The following is a 24,661-nucleotide window of genomic DNA, read 5'->3' as shown; positions in this document are numbered from 1 at the left end:
CCCCCCAAATCTGCAGAAACAACTAAGTGTCGGTGTCTGTGCCATCCCCCAAGAATCCAGGTGCGACGTTCCCGGTGCTGTACAATCTTGCCAGGCGGCGGGCAGGGACCTGCGGCGGAGAAAGCCGGCCCGGGGAGGGTGGAGAATGGCTGTGTTGCTGTTGTTATCCAATAAAAGAGGATCATTGTCAGTGCGAGCCCGTGAATCATAACACTCCTGCCTGTGGCTCACAACGAAGCCCCAGCTGCGGAGCCATTTACTTAAAACAGGCGCTCAGAAAATGCCTTTCAGCCGATCGCACTTTCCCACTGCCTGTAAAATCGAAGGCCAGGCTGGATAGCTCTAACAACAAAGCCACCTCAGGCTCCCCCAACCCTGGGCACCCCAGAACCCCCGTGCAAGGAGGGCACGTGCTGAGGTGGCTTTCAGCTGTCCCGTCAGCGTGGGAAGGGCTGCTCTTCCAAGTGTTTCGCTTTTCAACTACTTTACGTTGTTGCTGAGCCCATACATCCTGCAGAACCCACGCCGCCCCAACAGCCTCTGCATGTACAGCTAGCTCAGTGACGGTGGTAACACCCTTCTAGCTGTGTGGCCATCCTCCTTCCTAAGCTGTCCCTCTCCCACTCTCATGAGGTCTCAATCCCATCGTGGGAATTTCTGCGGTCCATTTGATCCTGTATAAATGTATACCCTCCTCAAACCCCAAACAAACTTGATTCAAGTGGACGTCAGCTCATAGTGACCCCTATAGAATAGGGTAGAACCGCTCTTGTGGGTTTCTGAGGCTGTAACTCTTTGTGGGAGTAGAAAGCCCCATCTTTCTCCCTCAGAGGGGCTGGTGGTTTTGAACTGCTGACCTTGTGGTTAGCAGCCACATACGTCACCTCTACGACACTATGGCTCCTTGTATCCATGTATTGGTGGATCTTAAAAGAGCCCAAGGCTCAAGGCAAGCATTCTTTACCAGTGAAGCTAAACTCCTATCTGGTTTTAAGAAGGCTGCAGGTCTAAAGGTGATCTCTCAGGGCATTAGTCCAGTGTGGGTCATCCAGCCTCAGTAGCTCCAGAAAGTTTGGATTCCGTGAGAATTTGAATTTCTGTTTTGCATCCCCCTCCCACATCGGGTAACACTTGAGAGGAAACAGCTGCTTTAAGCCTAGCTGGAGCTGGATGCCGTGGCCAAGTTGATTATGGTTGTTGGAGACAGAGAGCCAGTGGGAGAGGCCGAAGAGCCTGGTCTAGCAGGGATGGCTGGGTCTTTGCCTTCTTGGAAGGTGAGGGGTGGGTCATGGGGGAGAGGAGGGGTGACAGCTGGAAGCTGGAGCAGCAGTCCTCGCCTTCTGGCTAAGGACTTGGGAGGGATGGCGTGGCCAGGCAGGAGCAGAGACCCTCCCTCACCTACCCTCCCCACAGAGAGCTCTGAGGCTCCAGCCTGCACAATTGCCTACAACTCTACCCTGGGAACGCCGCTCCCAAACTAGTTCTGAGCAGGCAGTGAACTGGGCTCATGGGACTCCGGACTCAAAGACTGGATCACTTCTGGGGCTGCTTTTGAAAAGCCCTTTGAAAGGCTGTGTGGGGCTGCACCTGATGGCGCTGGCCAGGAGATTGGCCATTGCGAGAAATGAGGTTTACGGGCTTCCTGATACAAAGTATAAGGCCCTCTGGCAGTAGCTACTGTCAGACGCTTCTGACCGATGAGGAGCCTGGTGTTTCAGGGAGAATGGTGCTGCTCAGAGTCTGTTGGGCCAGAAGGAGCCCTGTGGGTGTCCTGTGTGGGTACAGGCAGGTCACTTAGAGACACCGACTCACTAGTGATTGTCCAGGTCCCCAAAGTCCTTCTAAATATAAGGAATGTTGAGGAAGCTTAAGCAATTTCTCATTGAGCAACGGATCCTTATGTGGGCGACAGCATCATTGTCAACGATGACCTCTGATAGGTCACTTAACTTTATGGCAGGCACCTTACAACGTGTAGCATAGACACGGCGGTAGCCCACTGTTTGACATCACTCTCTTCTGGTGTGACACACAGGCCCTAAGAGGCACCCATCCAAAGTGTGGGGTTCGTGGGTCTTAGTGTGCTCACGGAGTGGTGCAGCCATCACCACAATCTAATTTCAGGGCATTTCCACGGCCCCAAAGGGAAGCCGCTCCCCAGCCCAAGTCAGCCCCTACTCCACTTTCCGTCGCCACAGCGGCGCCGTTTCTAGACATGCCACACGGGTGGGAGCATTCGGGTGTGTTTCCTTGCCTGGCCTCTCTCTCCTGCACCATCCACGCTGTTTGATGCCATCCACCCTGTCCCCCGCATCAGGGCTTCTGTCCTTCTGATTGCCTGGGGCATTCCATTGCGTGACTGACAACACAGTGTGTCCAGCCCCTCAGCAGTTGATGGACTTGGGATGTCCCCTCTGGAGGACATCATGAGGAATGGTGCTGTGAGCATGGGTGCACGCGTCCCTGTGTGCCCAGATGTCTTCACAGTCTCTTGGGTCGATGGGCAGGGATTGGTGGGTCTTAGGGCAACTCTGTTTCTAAACAGGTCTCTACAGTGGCCGTACCTCCAGCCCATGTTCCCACTAGCAGCGTGTCCAGATTGTGAAAACAAAAAATACTCACTGCCATCAAATCGATGGGGCTCATAGTGATCCTCTCAGACAGGGTGGACCTTCCCCTGTGAGGTGCTGAGACGATCAATTTTATGGGAGTAGAAAGCCCCGTCTTTCTACCACCTCCGGAGTGGCTGGTGGCTTTAAACTGCTGACCTGGTGGATCCCAGCCCAATGTGTAACCACTACTCTGCCGGGGCTCCGTATCTTGACCACCCTCAGTCAGATCATCAGTTTAGGCGATCCGCCTCCTAGCAATCTTGAGTAGAACTGCCCCGTGGGATTTCCAACCTGTAGTCTGTCATCTGTGCAGAAGCCGACTGCCTTTCTCCCGCCGAAGGGCTGGTGGGTTCAAATTGCCAACCTTGCGGTGGGCAGCCTGTGCTTAGCCCACTGTTCCACCATGGCTCCTAATCCCCACTTAACAGGTGGGAACTCTGAGGCTGAGGAAGGGGAGGGCACCGGGCACTCCATAGAGAAGGAAAACGGGAAAAGGCGGCTGAGTAGCCGCCTGGCCCTCTTCCTGTCCTGGGCCTCGGTTTCCCCAAGCTGGACCAGGTCCCTCCGGTGTGTTTGCAGATGCCAGGATTAGATAGACCCCAAGATGAGAGAGAGGCAGAATGCACACCCAGGTGTATGGATTGTTATAAGAGCTCTAAGAGCCCCCAATAAAATGATTTTTTTAAAAAAAATTCACACTCAGATCTGTTGGACACATTCAGTTCCCAGAACCAGGGCCGGGGTGAGGCAGGAGAGGTGCCCAGTGAGTGAGATTCACAGAGGTCCCTGCAGAGATCTTGGTGAGGAGAGGGAAGTGAGGGCCTGGGGCCTCGCTGCTGCTGCCTGGACTCACCATCCCTCCCTTTGAATTCTGGGTCAGGATGCAGTCAGCTCCCCAGCTTCTGTCAGCCACATTCCCCCACACACGCGCCCTGGCCTCCCAAAAGCAAAGATGCCCCACCCATCTCTGTTAGGAGCGGCCTTCTGGCCTCTCCCACCCACTCCGGGTCACCACTGTCTGCTGTCAGCATGGCCATGACATCCAGCTCTGGCCAGGCTGTGAGCAAAGAGCTTAACAAAGCTATTTCCTCTACAGGAGAAACATGAGCAAAGGTGTGTGTGTGTGTGTGTGTTAAATATTTCGTGTGTGTGTGTGTGTGTTAAATATTTCGTGTGTGTGTGTGTGTGTTAAATATTTCGTGTGTGTGTGTGTGTGTGTGTGTGTGATGTAAAGATTTCCTCTACAGGAGAAACATGATCAAAGGGTGTGTGTGTGTGTGTGTGTGTGTGTGTGTGTGTGTGTGTGTGTGTGTGTGTGTGTGTTGTAAAGATGGCCCTGCCACTGGCTTCCTGATTCAGCGGCAGAACCCTGCGCTGGCAGCCCGAGCAACCCCCCGAGGGCTGCTGGGAAGAGTGACAGCATCAGGGGCTCCCAAACAAAACCCACAGCCATGGAGTCAATGCTAACTCATAGCAACCCTACCAGACAGGTAGGTGGGTTTCTGAAAAGGTCACTCTTTCCAGAAGTGAAATGCCTGGTCTTTCTCCCTCAGAGTGGCTGCTGGCTTTGAACTGCGGGCCTTGCTACAGCCTGTAAAGTGCTTAGCACGTGGCCTAGAATGATGGCTGGTGACGTTACTGTCCCTGGCATTTCTCCGAGGTGCTTCTGAGCCGTGGTTGTTTGAGAGGCCTGCTTCTGCCTTAGCTCTGGGACTGGGACTCTCCACTCCCAGGTCACAGGAGGAAAGTGGCCGAGAGACAGGAAGCCAGCCACACCAGGGAGTCGGTGGCCCCGTCCACAGACTCCAGCACTGACTCAGCTAGAGCTGCTGGCGTATGTCTGCTGCCCAGAGGTGGACGCCCTTTGCCTGGTCTACCGTCTCCAAGGCCACGGTTTGGGCCTTTGCTCCCAGCGAGGAAGAAATCCCTGGTGGGGATACGTGTGGCGTCCAAGACCAGCCCAGTCTCCTCTCTGCTTTGTGGACGGACAGCCCCCTCATTTTCCCCAGCCGGGAGAGTGGATACGCTGGTGACCATAGGCGTTGCCAGGGCAGCTTGCTGGGTAGGCTAGGTTCAGGGGTGGGACACTTCATCTCAGGCAGGAGAATTAGGGAACCACTTTGAGAGTCCAGATGAAGAGCAGGGGAGGCATGACAGGCATGACAGGAGCCCACTTGCCTGGTTAGCTTACCAGCCATGTAGAATCTGCACATGGGATAAATGGATTCCCCTCTCTCAGAGCTCGAGCTCAGGGGGCCCTGCCTCAGACAGCTTGGCCTGAGTGCCGAAGGGACTCAGACAGAGCCTGTGCACACAGCAAGGCTGGCTCCCACCTGCTGACAGGGCCACCGTGGGTCTCAGAAACCTGCTCTCTTGAACCCACAGCCTTGCAGGCACACGCGTGCGTGTGTGTGCGCGCGCGCGTGTGTGTGTGTGTGTGTGTACCAGAGCAAGTACCCAAACTCATCCAGCGCGAGAGTGTTACACTTTGTTTCACACGTCCCCACCCCTCCCCATGGGTGCCAGTCTGGCTGAGTGGTTGCTCAATGCACTGTTGTTGGGTTGACAAACAGAACGGAATCGAAGAGAAGCTCTGTGTGTGCGTGTGTGTGTGTGTGTGTGTGTGTGTGTGTGTGTGTGTGTTTTGAAATAAGAGGGCCACGTCATGCTGGGCCTAACTGCCCAGCTGCGAGGACAGACCTCCAAGGCTGCTCTTCACCATCTGTGTAAGAGGGAAGGAGGAGGTCTCGGGAAAGGAAGCCAGGTCGTGTCGCTGGCTCCGCCACCGTTCTCTCCCTGCCTGTGTGGTTCTAGAGCAGCGGTTCTCAACCTGTGGGTGTCGACCCCTTTGGGAGTCGAGCGACCCTTTCACAGGGGTCCCCCGATTCATAACAGTAGCAAAATGACAGCTATGAAGTAGCAATGAAAGTAGTTTTATGGTTGGAGGTCCCCACAACATGAGGACCTGTGTGAAAGGGTCTCAGCATTTGGAAGGCTGAGAACCACTGTTCTAGAGCCTCATCTGATCACCTCCTGAAAACCTGCGTGGTCCCCCGGCTGCCCAGGGGTCCCAACCTGCTTTCAGGGGCCTTGCAGGTAGCGTGCAGGCAGGGCGTTTGGTCTTGAGGTTTGAACTCCCAAGGAGCCTTGGTGGGGGAGGTGGATCCCAAGTAGTGCAGTGTTTAAGCATTGGCCTGCCATCCCCATGGTCGGCAGCTCAAAACATCGGCAGCTGCGAGGGAGAAAGACTGTCCCGGGCTTTCTACTCCTGAAAACAGTTACATCCCTGGAAACCCACGAGGGGTCGCTATGAGTCAGCATTGACTCCATGGTGGCGAGTGAGAGCAAGAATTGAACCCAGGAACACCCATTGCCTTAGCGAGTGCCAACTCAAGGCAGCCCTGTGTGTTTTGAAAACAGATGACCAGGCCTTTCTTCTGAGGTACCTCCAGGTTGATTCAAATACCCACCTTTCATTAGTAGCCAAGCACTTAGCCATCTGTGCCACCCAGGTGCCCTGCGCCCAGGTTTGCACTTCACAGGAGTGAGTTGCTGCTGCTCACCGCTGCCCCTGGTGGCCAGTCCGTACCACAGCGGGACAGACTGTTCTCTGGTCCCTCTCAAAACAGGAAGCAGTTAAGGCAGCTTCCGTCCCAGGCTGCACTGTCCCAAACCTAAGGCTTCTTGGTCATCCTCTGCCTGCCTCCCTGCCTCAGCCCCATTGCCTGGTCTGGAAACTAGGCCTCCGCGTGCAACCTGGATCTACTTCATCCTCTCAAGAATATCATCTCCAGCCTCCTCTCTTCCTGTGTCGTGGCCCATGGCTCAGAGAGCAATTTCAGGAGGGGTGGGGAGGAGGCTTGCTAATGCTTCCAAAATCCAGCTTTCTGCCAGAGTTGAACTTTAAGACCAAACTTGACTTTGAATTGACTGTGGAGGAAGAAACAGACATACTCCCTACTGTATACTGTCCATTGAACCAGGCTTGTTGTACATTGTACCATGTCTTGCTTTATTAAGCCCTCCTAGCGACCCCCACTTCATAGAAATGTCGGTGCCGATTGGACACACGGGGAAATGGAGGCCCCCACGCTGCACAGTAAAGAACATAGTCCACGGCGCACTAGCTCTCAGGTTCTGTGTTCAGTAGCTTGGCAAGGTGGCTACAGGGACACTGTCCATCCACCCTTCGAGGGGGCAAGGTTTTGTTTGTGATTGACCACACCGAGAAGTAGGAACAGGGGTCTCTTTGTCCTCCTCGCTAGAAGGTGCTCTTTGACCTGAAACAGCTTCTCAGCCTCGAGATGCTTGTCCTCGTACAGTTTGTCAAAATCCTCCTGCCTCCCCAGCAGTAGGAAAACAAACAGACAGAGAGGCGGTCAGATTCACTGAACTTAGTAAGTCATTCTGTGTGTTAGGAAAAGGGGCCTTATTGGGATTTCAGTATAGGAGTGTGTGTGTGCGTGCATTTACATGATGGGGAGTCACTGACCTCTCAGGGACAGAAGTACATGAAGTCTCTTGGACAGCCACTAGATGCGAAATATGATAGGTTAGGCTAGGTTGCGATGCAGTGACAAGTAAACCCTGATATCCTAACACGCGCAAACTCAATGCCAACTCATTCAACTTAAAGCCAGATGTATTTCTTACTCTCCTGAAGTCCACAGTGAAGACCAATAGCTCCCCCAAGGTAGCTTTCTTCCAAGCGCTGATTCTGGGGGCCAGGCTGCCTGAATTGTGTAGCTGTGTATTCTGAAGCCATGGCTTCCAGGTTGCTGGGGCAGAGGAAGAGAAATTAAAGGGACATAGACACACACTTTCAAGGTGTCCCTTCTGCCGACAGCCCATTGGTCAGAACTAGCTCGAGGGCCCTGCCTCGCTATAGGGGGCCTGGGAACATGGAGGAGGCCCAGAGAACTGGGCAGTCATCGCTGTGTCTGCCCTGCTGAGCCCTGGACCCATCACTGCTTCTCTCAGCCCGGCTTCGCATCTCTGCGTATTGAGGCAGCCAGCCCCAGCATGTTGTTGCTCTCTCAGAATCTGGAACGAGGGCCACAAAGGATGTCAGGCCTGCACGGACGTGTGCTGACACTTAGCCTAGTGTCGTTCAGGACACACTTCCTGAGCCCTGTGTGGACGGGGCCCCATCTGGACACTGTGAGGGATATGAGAAGGAGTAAAATAGGTCTTCCCAGAGTGCCCCACTCACATCCTCTGGAATGACCACCGCTGGCTGGCTGTGAGGTCTGTAGTGATGCTCACATGAACCCCGCCTGCCCTCAAGTTGGCTCTATACTTGAAGTAGCTTTGAAGGGGTGGGGATGGCGGGAATCCATTCACCCACCTGCAGTGCTTTTTGTGGATGGAGTGGGTGTTTGCTGGGGTATAGAACCACTTGCTGATTTGCTAAGAGAGGTGATCCAGTTCCTTGGTCCCCCTGTGGCCTTGGTCACTGAGTGAACCAGACGAAGTGTCCTCCAGCTCACCTCCGGCCTGCGCTCCTGCTCTGAGGCCTAGGAGGAGGCGGAGGGATTGGAAAGCAGATCTCATACAGCTTTGCCTCAGGTCACATCTTCTCCTCTGCCCCTTCTGGCTGGTGGGCCACCAAGCCTCAAGTTCACCCTGAGATCTGAGCCGTGGGGCAGGGGAACGGGTTGGGTCTTGGCTCGGACTGCGTTCCCCCTGCTGTGTGACCTCGGGGAAGCCACTTAACCTCTGTGAGCCCCTGTCTCTCTGTCTTGACATTGAGACAGTTGGACTGGCGGACCCAGGAGTGTTTGCTCCAACTGCAGAGCTCAGCCCGTCAGAGCCATGATATCAGCTTAGTGTGGCCAATCGTTATTGATCGGTGCCCACAGCCTCTCAGAATGCAGAAATAATCAGGAAAAGGCTGTCAGTGTGTTTTAGGAAACCTTCAGTTGTGTGTGTGTGTGTGTGTGTGTGTATTTGATGGTGGTACACAATGTGTTTCCCAATAGGAACTATCCCTTTAAAAGTTTGAAGGTCAGCAGTTTGAAACCACTAGACCAAGGGTTAATAGGCGTGCTTTGTTTTGTGAAGGGCTGTTGTCCTTAGGTTCCACTGAGCTAACTTCCCGGGCGTATCCACCCAGATGGCAGAGCAGAACCGTCCCATAAGGCCTTCCTTACGTGAGCAGATTGCCCCACCTTTGGGTTAGCCATTGAGCGCTGAACCATTGCAAAAGACCACATAGTAAACATGTTAGCATTGAGAGCCATATGGCCTTGAGACCACGCTGCCATTATATTGCAAAAGCAGCTGTCGACAGTATGTCAAGGGCTGTGCATCACTCTGTTTCAGTAAAACTTTATTTACAAAAGCAGGATGCCGATCAGATTTAACCCTGAGTCATAGTTGGGGAAACCTTGGACTGCCAAAATAAACCCCAGAAAGCAAAAACCACCAAACCCTACTGCCATGAGGTCAATTCCATCTCAATATGATTCTGTAGAGCAGTGGTTCTCAAGCTGTGGGTCACAACCCTTGTAGGAGTCAAATGACCCTTTCATGGGGGTCGCCCTATTCATAACAGTAGCAAATTACAGTTACGAAGTAGCAAAGAAAAAAAAAGTATGGCTGGGGGTCACCACAACATGAAGAACAGTATTAAAGGGTGAGTGGCATGAGGAAGGTTGAGAACCACTGCTTAGAGGGTGCCAAGCCTGTAAGCCTGTACGTCTTCACAAAAGCAAGCAGTCTCATTTTTCTCCTGTGCAGTGGCTGGTGGGTTTGAACCATGGACCTGGACATTAGCAGTCCAGCACCAACTCAACAGTGCCACCAAAGCTCCTAGGCCATTTCAACCTGGTGGGGGGGAGGGCGATGGACATGTGGAGCGTAAGAAAGGATAGTCAACCATGCCTCTGTTGCCCTGGATGACTAAACACGGAAACTAAAACTCAACAAAACCTCCACGGCTAGGAGGGGAGAGCTTGGCTCTGCTTGAAAAGCTTTGTCTCAGACCAGGGGTGGGAAGCACGTGGCCTAAGACAAGACTGAGATCCACAGACATGGATTGGAGGGGGGGGCGGCGGGGAAGGTCAGGGGGTGTCTTAGGTTATAAGCAGTATTATTGCTGCTGTTTTCCATCAAGACAACATTGAAAACTGAGAAGATTTCACGTACGCTGTGCCTCTCCAAGGGAGCTCTGGTAGGGGAGTGCACTACACAAGCTCTGAGGTTGGAACTCACTGGCCGCTGAGCAGGAGCATGAAGGGGCTGTCTGCTCCTGTAAAGATGGGCAGTTCTCGGACACCCCCGGGGGCAGTTCTCCTCCATCTCATGGGTTTGCTACAAATAGAACGGACGTGATAGCAGTGAGTTTGGTTTCGTGCTGGTCAGTCTTGCCCCACGGCTCTCTAGTCTTTTTGTTGTTGTTGTTCTTGTTCATGTTGTTATAGTAAGGTCTGGCAAGTGTCACAGCACATCTGTGTGTGGCAGCCGGAGTGAGCAGAGGCCCTGGGTCTGTCCCCACAGCACTCACAGGATTCTGTTGTCCCTCGCAACTCCCTCCTCCCCTCCTGCTGCCTGCCCTCAGCCCCCAGTGGTATTGGGGTTTTAAATCCGGGACTGTGTGACCAGGGCAACCCTTCAAGCTCCCAAATGCTAGGATTCGGGATCACTTCCTGCCCGCCGTGTGAGGTGCCCACTCTGAACCTCTGTGTCTTCACCTGGGAACCGATTTTACTCCTGTGGAAGGAACCTTTTAAAGATCCAGGTAAAAGAAACCATAGAGCCAGGCTCAGCTCCCATTTAAGATTGTGATTGACCTCAACGTAAAATATTTTTAAAGTGAAAAGGAGATCGTATCGGAGAGGCCACCACCCGTCGATACTTGTCTGTCTCCACTTGTCTGTCTATCTGTCTGTCTGTCTGGAAGCGATGACACCAGCAGGGTCACCCATGGCAGACTAGTTTCCACAGAGCTTCCAGACTAAAGACTAGGAAGAAAGGCCTGGTGATCCACTTCCCAAAACTGGGCCAGGGAAGGCTTTTGCGGATGCCACCTGCACCCTGTCTGGTAGGTAACACGCTAGCCTACAGCCCCCGGGATTGGAAGGCATTCAAAATACGCAGGGTCCAACGATGGACTCGAACATGGCATGACAGCGCTATGGCGTGGACGAGGCGTCAGACCAGGCAGCATTCCACGGTGCTGTGCATGGTGTCGCCAGGAGTCCCTGGCAACTCGATGGCAACAAACAACAATTAGGGAGCAGGGAACCAACAGAAATGCCACCCAGCGGGTCAGGCAGGGCCTCCCCCTCTGTGGCATGGGATTCAGGGTTGCTCAGCGGGGAAGCCAGCCTCCCACCAGCCAGCTCATGCTCTGTAAACCCCCACCCCCCCTACCCCACCGAGATGTCCTGGCCCCACATGCGGGAGTGGGGGTTGGGGTGGGGTTAGAAAAAGCTGGCGATTGTGATCCTGGATCCTGAGACCTCCGAGCAGCTCTGCGTGCATGGAAGCTGGCCAGGCGCACTCCCTCTCCGTCCCTCATCCACTCCCCGAAAGTGACCTGCCGCTCCACCCTGGAAGCCAGGCACCCGGGACAGCCTCATTGTCCCCTGGGTAGCAGGCCAGGTAAGAGCTACAGGGAATTGCGAAACAAACACGGAGCATTCAGAGACAGGAGCTGTGGCCCACCGGCGGCAGTGGTCGGAGGTTCATTCATTCGGTCAGCGATCCCAGTCTTGCATGTGGATAGAGCTGGGAGACCCGGGACTGTGGCTTCGCCCCCCTGTGCACTGCAGGGCACCCCCAGCCCCATTCCTCTCTCACAGGGGTGAAGTGAGTGTGGAACAAAAGGGGACTTTGAATGAACATGGGTCTACAGGCACTAGGGGCTCGGGGGTCTCCCTGCTGTGCGGAGAAGAGGTCTTGGTGGTCTGAACGTCCAACAAGCGCTGAAAGAAACATAAAGAAATAAATATCTCTCGCATGCTTACCTTGCTCACGTTTAGAGAATACCATTGCAATTTGGGCTTGCATTAAGCCTCCAGTCTGGTGTAAAGAAAATGCTCATTTAATGAGTCCCTAATTATTGCCGAGCATCGGCCGGGGCACAGTGGTAGGAACGCTTAAAGGCTAACGTTTACCCAGAGCGCAGTGATTCTCAGCGTCCCTCGTGTGTTAATGGACTGGGCCTGCCCCTGCCCCCCCCCCCGTCATAACTGTGACTTACCTCTTGAGAGAGGCCCAAATGTCTCCAAGGGAGAGATGAGGATGTTGAGGGTTTGGAGCCTCGAACAAGCTCACGAGGAAGGGGACGAACCAGGCTTATAACCAGGCCTAAAACGAGTTGCCATCAAGTAGAATCGGTGCATGGTGACAACCCTGTGTGAGTGTCCAATAGAACGGTGCTTCGTCAAGTTTCAATGGCTGACTTCTTTGGGGTGTATGGGAGTGGGATGGGGGGGTGGGAGATATTGATCGCCAGGCCCTTCTTCTAAGGCTTTCAAATCCCTAGCCCCTCAGCAGCCAAACACATCAACCATTTGAAACACGCAGGTCTGGCTGATTCTAAACAGCAACCAAAGACTTTCAAACCTCTAGCCCAGTGGTTTTCCACCTTCCTCGTGCCACAACCCGTTAATACCGTTCCTCATGTCGTGGTGCCCCCCCCCAACCGTACAATTATTTTCATTGCTACTTATTCACTGTCATTTTGCTACTGTTATGAATTGGGTGATCCCTGTGAAGGGTCGTTTGACCCCCAAAGGGGTCGAGACCCACATGTTGAGAACCCCTGCTCTAGCCCCGCAGGGGCCAAACACATCAACTGTTAACACTAGGCCTGGCTGATTCTAAACCCAACACGCCGTGAGGCTGGCAGTCTGTGAGGGAGGCAGAAGGGACCGAGTCAAAGGGCAGTTCCCGTTCAGGGCGGTTTGTGGAAGTTTTGGGTGTCTTCAGCTATGCCTACACAGTCCATGTGAGTCAGAAGTGTGGCAGGTGTTGGGCTTTTGATGTCCTAGCACAGGAACTACCCAAGTACCTGCTGTGTGGCAAGCACCCACACTAAGCCTGGGGACACTGCGGTGGTGGTGAGAGGGACAAGAGGGGGCTTCAAGCACCTCGTGGAAGAATTCCATTTCCCTTTCATTCCGTATGTCCACACGTTTTCCGAAGCCATCAACTAGACTTGTTGAGTTCTCCGTGGGCGTGTGTAGACGGCCTCCTGACTGTCTTGAGACCCTCCCGCCCAGCACCCTGCCCAGAAATGAAACCAACCCAGCCCCAGGGAGGTTTGGAGGTCGCGTAAGAAAGGACCCGAAGCCTTGCTGTGACTTTTGAACGTTGCACGTGCCCCAAGCCAAGGCGATCTTGTTGCAAAGAGGGGTTGCGACCGCCCTTTCAGAGTGAGGGCAAATCTACACAGCGTGTAAAGGGCAAGTCAGCCTTTGTCCCATCAGGGTGCTGGCAGCCCAGGACTGACCGCTGCCTCACGCCCCGTGGTATCGTCACCCTACAACGCTGGTGCACAGCGAGGACTTGAGCTCCTCAGAACAGCACATCTTGTCCCAAGAACTGGGAGGAGAAAGACTGGGAGGGGCTGAGAGAGGGCAAGACTTTGTTAAATGGCCGCAGCTAAAGGACAAAGAATATGGAGGATGGGAGGGGGTTGTTTTGTTTTTCTTTTCAGAACCGGGAGTTATAAAAACGACCCAAACCTAGTCACGGCACGTGTCACGGCACATGACAACAGGTGCACACCACATGTGCACACGCACGCACGCACACAGCCGGCTGAGAAGTCTGATGCTTCTTCCCCTCCTGTGTGCCAGTTCATGAGTGTCCCCAGAGGGAGTGCACACCAAGCTGGCACTTGGCTCCCCACTCTCCTGGTTACAGAAATCCAACTCTGTTATCAGGGGACTTCTAGGGAATGAGGAGGCCGGGTGTTTTTAGAGTATTTGGTGGTTGGTTGGTTTAAAATACCAACCCCAGAAAAATCCTGATTCTAGGTTTGCAGGCATAAGACTCTTTGTTCCTAATTGCCTGCTTTATCGGTGTCCCCAGGTGGTGCAAATGGTTAATGGGCTCAGCAGTCAGCTGGAAGCTTAGAGTTTCCGGTCTGTGAGGGGCCGCTGAACAAGAAAGGCCTGGCGAGCACACACACACACACCACCACCACCACCCCCTCTGTGAGCTGGCATCGGCACCATGGCAACTGGTTTTGCCTACTTTATTGATTCCTGAGTACCTGGAATGAACTTCTCAGGACATTGCAGGCAAATTCTCGGTTTTAACAGAAGAAACCTTTTCCTGTAATGACCGTGTGTGACTGGGATGAAGACGGCATGTGTTCATCCCGGAGGAGCAACGAAGACTCTCAGTGGCAGAGACGCTGGGTGCCACCCCACCCACCCAAGGGGGCTTTGGGAAAGAGGGCTACCCTTCAGGGCATGCTGCTCCGATTTGCATAAGCCAGGGAAGGACTTTGTATTCTTTCGGAGCCAGTATGTGGCATGTTTGGATAAGCCAGGCTGGGATTTTCTACCGGCCTGAAAGATAGTTCCCACGCACAGAGGGGGCCTAGGGGACAGGGTCAGCACTTCCGGCTGGCTTTGAGCTGGTCATCAGCCCCTTGGGGGCGGGGGGTGCTCCATTTCCTTGTTAGTGACACGGCTCAGTTTTTCCTCGGCAGGTGGCCTGTCTGTGGGGGGCAGTCTGTCTGCCCCAGGATGGCAGGACTTGGTCTGGTCAGGCCGGACTGTCGGAGGCCTGCCTGCCTGTCTGTCTGCCTGAGCACCCTGTGACTCAGAAGTTTCTGGAAGCCTTGTGCAAAAGGCCTTGACTTTCCGCCGACATCTGCACACAGACGGGATTGTGACGTTTCCATGGAAAGCCTTCGTGGTGGTGTTGAGCAAACAAACAGGCCGCTCGCTCGTGCAGGGATCCAGCAGGGTCCAAGGGCTGCCTGGCCAGGGAGCAGATGGGGCTCTGGGTCCACAGCACCTCCACAGGGCAGCAGGGAGGGCGGGGCGAGCTGGAGAAGTTCATGGGTCACCAGAGAGGGGGCAGAGCCCACGGGGCTGCCCTCCAGCTCCCCTCCTCTGGAATGCAGTGTTTATTCACTGTGCTGTGGATCCTTCCTCTTGGGAAATCACTCTTTCCAGGCCTCGGGAAAGCTGGCCGGCTGCCGTGCTCGCCCCACCCCCAGTTGGAGATCTTGGGGACCTGGCGGTGGCAGAAGCCAATGCTTTTGAAAATGAGCTGGGTGTGAGCTGGAAGGTGGTGCTGGGAGCATGGCGTGGTCAGTGTGGAAGGACTGACCCCCTCTCCATCTCCCACCTCCCTCCCTGGTTCTGAATCTGGGAAGCGGGTGCTGCCACAAAGTGAAAACTGCCAAGCAAAAGCCAGCCGAATTTCCCCCTCCATGTCCCCACCCACCCTAACAAGCAATCCAACATGACATCAGAAGCGGAGGTGCCAGGAGCTAGCCCGCGGAGTTACTCTTGGGCTGGTAGGTGGTGTGAGCCTTCTTGGGGGGTTAGCATCCTTTTGTTGAGACAGGGTTGGTGCCTTCAGGGCTGGTCTGAGCTTCCCCAGGGGTCCTTGCCAGAACTCACCCCTGCCTCTCCCCGACCTGCAGGAAGGTTCCCCTAAAGTGGTTCCTCCTTTCCAGTCCTTCTAGACAAGACTTCGCAGGGGTGGCCAAGAAATGACTCTCCTTGGCCCTGTGGGCCTCAGGGGGGAGCTGTACTCTCCAAGGTTTCCAATGGCTAGTCTTCCAGGCTTCTCCTCTCCAGTGCTTGTGGGTGGGCGACACCCTCCAACCTTTTGGTTAGCAGCCAAGTGCATTGCCAAATGTGCCCTAGGGAGCAAACTCATCTCATTCCCTCCCCTACCTCGCTGAGAACAACAGCCACAAACGTTGTCCAGCCTGTCTGTGAAGACTGAGAGCAGGCTTCCTTGTGGAACCTCAAGGAACTGTACCGGAGCTTTCCAACCACGGCTTGCCAGAAGGACAGACAGATCTGTCTCGGGAGAAGTACAGCCAGAATGTTCCATAGTGGCTAGGGCGACGAGGCTTCATCTCACGTACTTCGGACATCTTGTCAGGAAAGACCAGTCCCTGGAGGAGGCCTTCATGCTGGGTCAAGGAGAGGGGCAGTGAGAAAGAGAACAACCCTCAAGAACAGGAGTCCTCAAACTACGGCCCGCGGGCCACATGCGGCCCCCCGAGGACATGTATCCGGCCCGCCGGGTGTTTTTGCCCTGTTTGGTTTTTCACTTCAAAATAAGATATGTGCGGTGTGCACAGGAATTTGTTCGTGTGCATTTTTTTTAACTATAGGCCGACCCTCCCACAGGTCTGAGGGACAGTGAACTGGCCCCCTGTTTTAAAAATTTGAGGACCCCTGCTCAAGAAGATGGACGGACACCGTGGCTGCCACCCTGGGCTCAAATATGAGAACAATTGAGAGCATGGTGCAGGACTGGCAGTGTTTCCTTCTGTTGTGCATGAGGTCGCTATGAGTGCAAATCAAACCAATAGCACCTCCCAGCAACAATCTCTACAGAAACAGACTGCCACAGCTTTCTCCCCGGGTGGGGGGGCTGGTGGGTTCCAGCCCAAACCTTCACTGCTCCCTCTGTCACTGGCATTGAGTCCATCTTGATAGCAACCCTCTGGGACAGAGCAGAACTGTCCCCTTTGGGCCTCCTGTAAATCTTTAGGGGAGCAGAAAGACTCATCTTTCTCCCACCAAGTGACTGGTGGGTTCAAACTGCTGACCTTGTGGTTAGCAGCCCAAACATTCAAGTGGGCTTCACCCAGAAGTGGGTAACCCCCTGCACTTCAGGCACCAGAAACCAGAGAAAGCCCCCAGGCAACGATTCACAGGTGGGTGCCCATGGTTAGCAGTGATGCGCTCAGGCACGGGCTGGGCAGCAGGTGTGTGCCATCGCTGATGGCATCTGCTCCAGGTGCAAAGGAACAGCTCTCAACTACAGAGCTCTAGTGGTCAGGCCCCTTACCAAGCCCCTGTTATACACGGAGCCTCATGCTAGATTTGAAGGGATGAAATACAGAACGAGACTTTCTGTCCTTAAGGAGCTGTGGTCCTGGCTGGAACGCCCTGCATAAGCATCATTCCTCATCACATGACGGCATCAGAATGTCTGAGTCCCAAGTCCTTGGCAAGGCAGTCACGGCTCTCCAAGATACAGATCCACATCCACTGCCATACCGTACCTCCAGCTAGTTCTCTGCTCTGGGATTTCTAAACCACTCACTGCCATTAAGTCGATGCTGACTCACCGGGGCCCTATAGGACAGGGTGGAACTTTCCTTCTGGGTTTCTGAGACTGACCCTCTTTATAGGAATAGAAAGTCTCATGATTCTCCCACAGAGCTGCCGGTGGTTTTGAACATCCAGCCTTGAGTTTAGCGGTTCAACATATAACCACCACTACGCCACTAAGGCTCCCGAACAACTTATAGTTCCTCAAATTATCTTTCTTTCTCTCCCCATCCTGAACCTTAGTGAACCCCAAGTTCCAAAGGGTCAGTGGTTCAGACCCACCCTCCAGTTTCACAAGAGAAAAGACACTGGCAATTCACTCCCATAGGGCTGACAGCTGAGAACTCCCGGTGGGACACTGTCCTGTCGGGCCACTTTGATCTGGTCTCGATCCCGTGACACCCAACAGCCACAGTGGCTGCTGTCACTGTTGTTATGAGAGCATCAGAGCCTGGGACAGTGCCTGACAACTGTTAAATGGGCCCAGATGCTTTCCAGTTGAACGAACGAAGCACGACCTATTGACTACAGATGACAGCAGAGTCGCTCAGGCCATAAATAGCGTACTTGTTGAATCATGTAATTGAAACTCTTTTCCCTTTAAGCATCTGGTGATGTAGGAAATAGCTCCCTCCTCGAAGCTTCAATAATCTGACATATTTGTTGACTCAGTGAATTCCTTTTGACATTTATTCAGGATTTCCGGCCTGCAGGGAAAGAAAAGCAAAGACATGGTAGTCCAGGTTATGGGGAGAAATAGGAAAATAGAGCTGTCCATTCAGCTTGAAGAGTTCGGCACGTGGAGGTTTAATTCTCTGGCCCATGTCCACCAACCGGGGATTTCTGGAAGCTAAGTGTGAAGTCTGGTGGAAGGGACCAGGCAGCCAGGAGTGAGGTCGTGGTACAAACTCATAGACTTAGGGCTGCACAAGGCGGTGGGGAGCCTGGCTGGCCATGAAAGGTTGGCATTCATTGTTGACAACTGTGTGTGTGCTTTTCAAGTTCCAGGCTTGGTCCTGAGAGTTGACACTTGTTGACTCATTCCACGCCCACCCACCCCCCATAACCACTTTCGCTGGTGGGCGCTGTTATGCATCTGGTCAAATGCATCAGTTCTGAATTATGGTGTTGGCAGGGAATACTGAGAGTACCATGGTCTGCCAGAAGAATGCAGAAATCTGTCTTGGAGGAAGTGCAGCCAGCATGCTCCTTAGAAGCGAGGATAGTGAGGCTTCTTCTCATGTACTTTGAGCATGTTTTCCAGAGAGATGAGTCCCTGGAAAAGGACATTGTGCTTGGAAAAGTAGAAAGGTAGCAAAAGCCAAACAAAGCAGGAAGATTGTCAAGGAGATGGCTTGCCCAGTGGCTGCAGCAGCCGGAAGCCATAAGTGACTGGGTGGCACCTAAGAACGACAGTAATCAATTATTAGCTCCACTGTGCCGATGAGGAAACTGAGGCACAAGGCGATTAAATAACCGTCAAAGGTCACCCAGGCAGTAAATCCAGGTAATCTGATTCCAGACATAGTCATTTAACTGCTGCACTGGTTGCTTCTCCAATGTCATTAGTCCATGTCCACGGTAAAGAATTTCATGATTGTACAAATGAAGTTCAGAGCAGTACTTGCCCAAGGTCACCCAGCTTCATTAGCCAGAGAGTTCAAATGGGTCTTAAGACTTGCTTCTGGTTCTGAACCATCCTGACATCACAGGCAGGTCATTTATGCCAAGAGAATGGCTCACACAGTTGTAAGAGCAGACAGATCCAAGTCTAGACAGGTTCCAAATCCATTGGTCTGATGTTAGGCTGGGGTTTCTCCTAACGAGTAGCTGCAGAGGTTGATGAACTCAATATTGGTAAGAAGACCACAGGCTGGCGACTGCAAAGGTAAATGAATCCAAGTCATTAGCAAGTCAGATGGCAGGCCTCTGATGGCTCCCAGGATCATCAGGCACGATGGCAGGCCACAGGCTTAAGTCCAAAGAACTAAAGGTTGATGAGTCAGACACAGGATCCAGACTCAGCAAAAAGCAAGCAATCTTTCCCACACCATCCACTTACATTGGAAGCAGTCCATACCCCGAGGTTACTTCCTTTCAATTAATTGCCATCAGGGCTGTGATCTGAATTTTTTTTGGTGGGGGGGGATGTGTATCTAAAAAGAGGGCAGTGGGTCTAATGAATGGGAACCTATGTTCTAGATCAGGGGTCCTCAAACTTTTTAAACAGGGGGCCAGTTCATTGTCCCTCAGACCGTTGGAGGCCTGGACTATAGTTTTTTTAAAAACTATGAACAAATTCCTATGGGCCCGGAACCAGTCGGCTGCTAAACAGGACAGGCAGCGGTGGCAAAAACACCTGGTGGGCCGGATAAATGTCCTCAGCGGACCGTAGTTTGAGGACCCTTGTTCTAGATAGTCCATAATCCTGGCTACTCTCCTTTGAGAAAATAATATGGGGATGCTTCTCTTTACCTAAAGTACCCCAATAGAACTCAATTCTGCAGCAAGTTTGGGGGCCCCGGGGGAGTGGGGGTCATGGCCCACCTCACTCTGTGTACTACTCTGCTACCAGTGTTATTAAAGGATACCCATATGCCCCTTCCTCACATTCCCTGCTGCTGGCCCCATCTGGGCTGCACCCACTCAGCCTTTCTCATCCAGGCCCTGTGATGCCCATGCCCACATGTCCTGCAGTGTGGCCGGACACTGCCCTCTCTAAGCCCTTCAGTGTGGTCCAGTCTGCTCACCCACTGAGACTTTTTAGAAGGCTGTCTCTGCCGACCACCACGCTCACTCTCTTGCCAGCAGCATGTTATCTCTGACCGCAGCAGGGTGATCGCACCTGCTTCCCCTGTGCACAGGAGTTCCCAGGCCCAGCATTCCACACACTCACGGGTAACCCGCAGAACAAGCCAATGAGATGCATAGTACTATCCCCCATTTTACAGACAATGAAGCTGAGGCTTTTAGAGGTGAGGGTCTCGTCGCTTCTTGGCCTTTTGGATAAGATTGAGTGTAGAGTTGAGGGGTCTTCACATACCCTAATAGCTAGTGAGTGGTGGTATGAGTTACAGAGCCTCTCTATTGTATGGCTTCCAGGGCTGGCATTTAGGTTTTCATTTAAGTCACAAGTGAAAATGTGGACAGAACAGAGGTGAGCCCAGGTACCTACCCAGGGTCACCACCAGGAACCCCAGATGAGAGGATTTTACTCGGATCTGTCTTTACCCTTTGTCCATTTAACCTGTAGATTTATCCAACGGTAGCTTCGAACAGTTCTCCATTACCTCTGCAAGAAGCTAGTGAGTGGTTTTCTCAAACGCCTTGATGGATGGCTTCTTCCTCCTTGTGAAAGTTACGTTTCCTGCCCATTTAGCTGATTTACGTTTCGTGCCCATTTAGGATTTTCAGTGGTTTAGAAGTTCAGACCTAGTAACCCCCATGACCTGACCTAACACAAAACAATTCCCTTCATAACGGGATCTGCTTTGAGCAACCAATCCAGGGGTGGGATGCACCTGATTACTGGTGCCCCCTCCCCTCTCCCCCCACACACACCCAACAATTAAGAAACCGTTGTCCTCTAGCCTAAAATTCAGGATAAAGTGTAGTTATCACCTTTGCCGCTCCTCTGGTTCATTCTAGCGACCTCCAGAGATTGGTATCAACCACTTTCGGTGTCACTACTCGAGGACCTGTGGATTTGAATGTCCACTTTTTAACAATGGGAATGATCCATGTTGGGATTTTATGGGTCTATTTAGGTTCCTGGGTGGCACATATGGTCTGGGTGATACTACTAACCTAAAAGTTGGTGGTCCAGAGCCACTCGGCAGCACCACGGAAGAAAGGCTTGGTGAAAAACCCTCCCTGCCACAGAAAAGATCTCCAAAGAAATCCCATCCCGCCCCATCCCCTCTGTGCACTGATGCCTAGAAGTAGTTGGAAAAGAAGCCTTTCCCACAGAACGAGAGGACTCAGCCCTCATGATGGTGATGGTGGTGGTGGTGGTAATGATGGAGGAGGAGGAGGAGGAGGGTGTGTATTGGACTCACGATGCCCAGTAGGCTGCCACATTCAGTCATTACACCGCCCATGCAAACAAGGACTCAAGGCTATAGGCATTTTTGTCACCATCTGATAGACAAGGACACTGTGCAGCAGTCAGGGGGAGAAAGGAGTTTTGAACCCAAGACCAAATCCGTAGGCAGAGCTCTAGCTGAACAATTGCCCTCAGAATGCAGCCTGTGAATCCTGACGGCCCTTCTCCTCATTTTTCTTGCCCCAAACTAGAAGCTGGAGCTCTAGTAAAATTCCTGCGGTTATCACCCTAGACTCCGAAGGTGTTCCAAAAGCCAGTTTCCAGGACTGATGTTCCACTAAGAAGATGTTCTTATTCCCGGGGACCTGGCTGTCTGTGTCGGTTTCACCTAAGTTGGATGGCAGAAGGACCGGCCCGCACCGGTCATGTTGAAGACTGAGAAAGCACGTCTTGGTCCCCACCATCTATATGATCATGACTAGCTGCTAGTTTGGTGTGTGTGTGTGTGTGTGTGTGTGTGTGTGTGTGTGTGTGTGTGTGTGTGTGTTTCCCCCTCTTCCGTTTCCTGCAACTTTTGCTCACAGCCTGCTTGGCATAATTGACACATTGGCTCAGGCTGCCAAGATTGCCAACTTGGTGCCTTGGATCAGTTAAATCAGTTATGACAGATGTGATTATTTACAAGAAAATAGAAGCCACTATAATTAGACCTTCTAAGGAGTACATTTGGGTAGCGAATGAGAAGGCGCACGTTGAAGCTGGCTTGATGCATTTGGATTTCAGCCTGAGCAGGTTCTACTCTGCTCCTCAAAAGGCGGTGTTGGGGGGTCTGAATGCCCCCCTCATCACAGATGCCACCTGTGAATTCTCCTGCCACAGCTATCCTCGTTGGAGCCAAGGGGGCAGTTGAACGAGCATGAGATTTGACCCGAGGAAGACGGGTCTCCGTTCTCCGCCCAGCCCAAGCCACGGCGTCAGTTTCTCTCTTTAATCCTAAAAGGAGGATACGGAGCCCTGGTGGTGTGATGGTTAAACGCTTGACTGATACCCAGAAGGTCAGCAGTTTGAACCTACCCAGCGACTGACTCCTTGGGAGACAAGACCTGCCAGTCTGCTCCCATGCAGATCCGGGTCTCGGAGACCCTCCATCGTACAGGATCACGGTGAATGGAATTGGCTGCAGCACATACAACAGTAAAAACCAGACGGGATAGCAATGACGCCTGCCTGCCCCACTCTCCCTTGCACAGAATCAGTTGCCGGGTCCTAAGCCGTGGTGGTGATGGTTGTTTTGACCAAGCCCAGTGTGTGGTGTTCAGCCTAGAAGCCTCCTCTTCCAGCACGACCTAGGACAGGAGTCCACTGTAAGCCGTAAGCTCCCATCGGCCCGAGTTTAAAAGTAGGTCACGGGGCCTTTCTTCTCAGTGAGAGATGGAAGCTCTGCTGAAGCCTGCCATACCGGGCGACTTCGCTGGCATCTGGAATACTGGTAGCAGAGCTTCTAGCATCACAGTGACAAGGTGACTGATGGGTGGTGGACTTCGTCCCTGCCATCAAGCCCATTCTAACTCACAGCAACTCTCTAGGACAGAGTAGACTTGCCCCCTGGGGGCTTCCGAGACTGCAACTCTTAGGGGAAGAAATGTCTCATCTTTCTCCCTCCAAGAGGATGGTAGTTTTGAACTGCCGAGCTCCTTCAGGCTATGAAAAGTACAAGCGAAGGCAGAAGACTAGCACAGCGCCTGGTGTCCCGACGTAGGACCCTGGTGACCCTGGCAGTGTTCTGGTGGTGCAACTGGCGATGGATTCCCAGCCCCTCGCAGGTCAGGCCAACGCAGCCTATTAGAGACCCTCCTCCAGGAAGTCCTCTGTAGTATTAAATTTAAAAATGGCGCTGGGGGGTGAAGGGTGCCAGCCCCCACCCGCTGCTACTACTCACTGGTTCATTAATACTACTTCTGGGTTCAGTAATGCACAGTTGTACGGTTGAGATATATAAGTATTATATTAGAGTCATCAAGAGCATGAGAGATATTACAATAATACAGTCAGACACATTACAGGGTAGCATTGCTCACCTCAGCCCAGCTTGGTGGTCCACGTGGAGAGAGGGGGAAGGGAAGGAGGGTAAGGGAACAAGGGAGAGGGGAGTGACCAGGGAGTGAGCAGCAAGGAGCTCAGAGTCAGAGAGAGATCTATATTGCTGACTCACACCTATATACCTTTTGGGGGCAAGCCAGCCCACTAATTACAGGTAGAGACATACGTCACAGGGAGGAGCTGCACTATAGGTTACACAGCAATGAGAGGGTGGTCTAGGGGGTGGTCTCTGGGTCTCCATAGGAACCCTTATCAGTAGGGTGCAAACCCCTCCTACAGGAGCCTGTCCATTGTCCCCAGAGGCAGGGAGCAGGCCCACCCCTGCTGTGGGATGAGACAGCAGTCTGGCAACTGATTGCCTTCAGGGGAGGGAATGCCTGCGCATCTGACCTCCCCCAACAGTCCTCCTGATCATGCAGTCCCCAGAGACCTCTCCCCTCCACACATACACACACACATACACACACTCACTGCCATTTCCATCCATTGGACCAAAACCCCTGCACCGCCTCCTAAGAGCTCTCCTCATCACCCTCTTGTCTCTGCCATCGGTTCATTCAGAGGCAAGGGACCAGGGGCCGCATGTGGGGCCGGGTGAGTCCCAGGCACTCCTGGGGACTCTGCAGGCCCAGCAGTCCATAGTCCGTGCTGACATTTTGACCAGATTGGCTCCCAGGACAGATTTTGCCATGAGAGAGGAGTGGTACCCACAATGCAGCTTTCCTTCCTCTTAGATGGGCATGGGGAGAGCCAACAGAAGAGGGGAGCAGGTGGGGGGCTGGGGCAGGAGGTTTGCCGGCAGACATCTGAAATGTCCACAGCCGTTCCCCTGGTCTCTATGAATTGAGCGCTTGTGCCCCACTTCCCTGTCTTAGCAGCAAAGCCGCGTCCACCTGCCCTAGTCCATGGCCAGGCACCGCCATGGGTCAGCTTCCTCATCCTGCGCAAGCTCCCGAGGCGGGCGAGGGGCTTGCATGAGAGCTGGCGGTCAGTGCTCTGCACAGTCTCCTCCCTCCCTGGTCCCTGAGCGTGTCTCCTGCGGGCGCTCACCCTTGCTTCAACAATGTGTCTTCAAAGAGACTTGGCACTCAGGACACACGCATGCGCCCTGTGAGGAATTTGTTTTTGTGTTCTGCTGAGGATATCTGCATGAAGACAGGCGATCGGTTGCTGAGGGATTGATCAACCCTGCTGTCCGTCCCGTAGGTGCCACAGGCACACGAGCCATGCAGAGAGGACGGGAGGTGGCTGCCCGGGAAGGACGGGAGGGTCACACCGTCCACAGACCGGAGGATCCAGGAAGAAGGTGACTGGCTGGTGGCCCCAGCATGAGCAGGCCTTAGCTAGGGGTCTAATTTCGTTCTGGGTGCTTGGGGTAGATGGGAAGGGAGAGGCAAAGACGTATTGACCCAGCCTGGCCTCCACTGGCTGCAAGGAACGTAGTAGACCCGCCCGGGCAGGCCCAGTGGTGGCACTAGACAGAACACAGTGACCAGATAGAAAGTACCAAAGAATCCAGGGCGGACGATCCCTTCAGGACCAGTGGTGTGAGTGGCGATACTGGGAGGGTAGAGGGAGGGTGGGTTGGAAAGGGGGAACCAATTATAAGGATCTACATGTGACCTCCT

General features: G+C 53.3%; 1 protein-coding gene across 2 annotated transcripts in view; it reads left to right on the top strand.

The window, feature by feature from the left end:
- ZHX2 (zinc fingers and homeoboxes 2) overlaps positions 1 to 24,661 on the top strand; it is a 159,169-nt gene that overhangs the window by 860 nt on the left and 133,648 nt on the right. The gene's annotated exons all lie outside the window — the stretch shown is intronic.

The sequence above is a fragment of the Echinops telfairi genome, unplaced genomic scaffold (genome assembly GCF_000313985.2).
Source record: "Echinops telfairi isolate 266 unplaced genomic scaffold, ASM31398v2 ScPeMD7_1;HRSCAF=3_0, whole genome shotgun sequence".
NCBI classification, from domain to species: Eukaryota; Metazoa; Chordata; class Mammalia; order Afrosoricida; family Tenrecidae; genus Echinops; species Echinops telfairi.
This window is presented reverse-complemented; position numbering and strand designations above follow the sequence as displayed.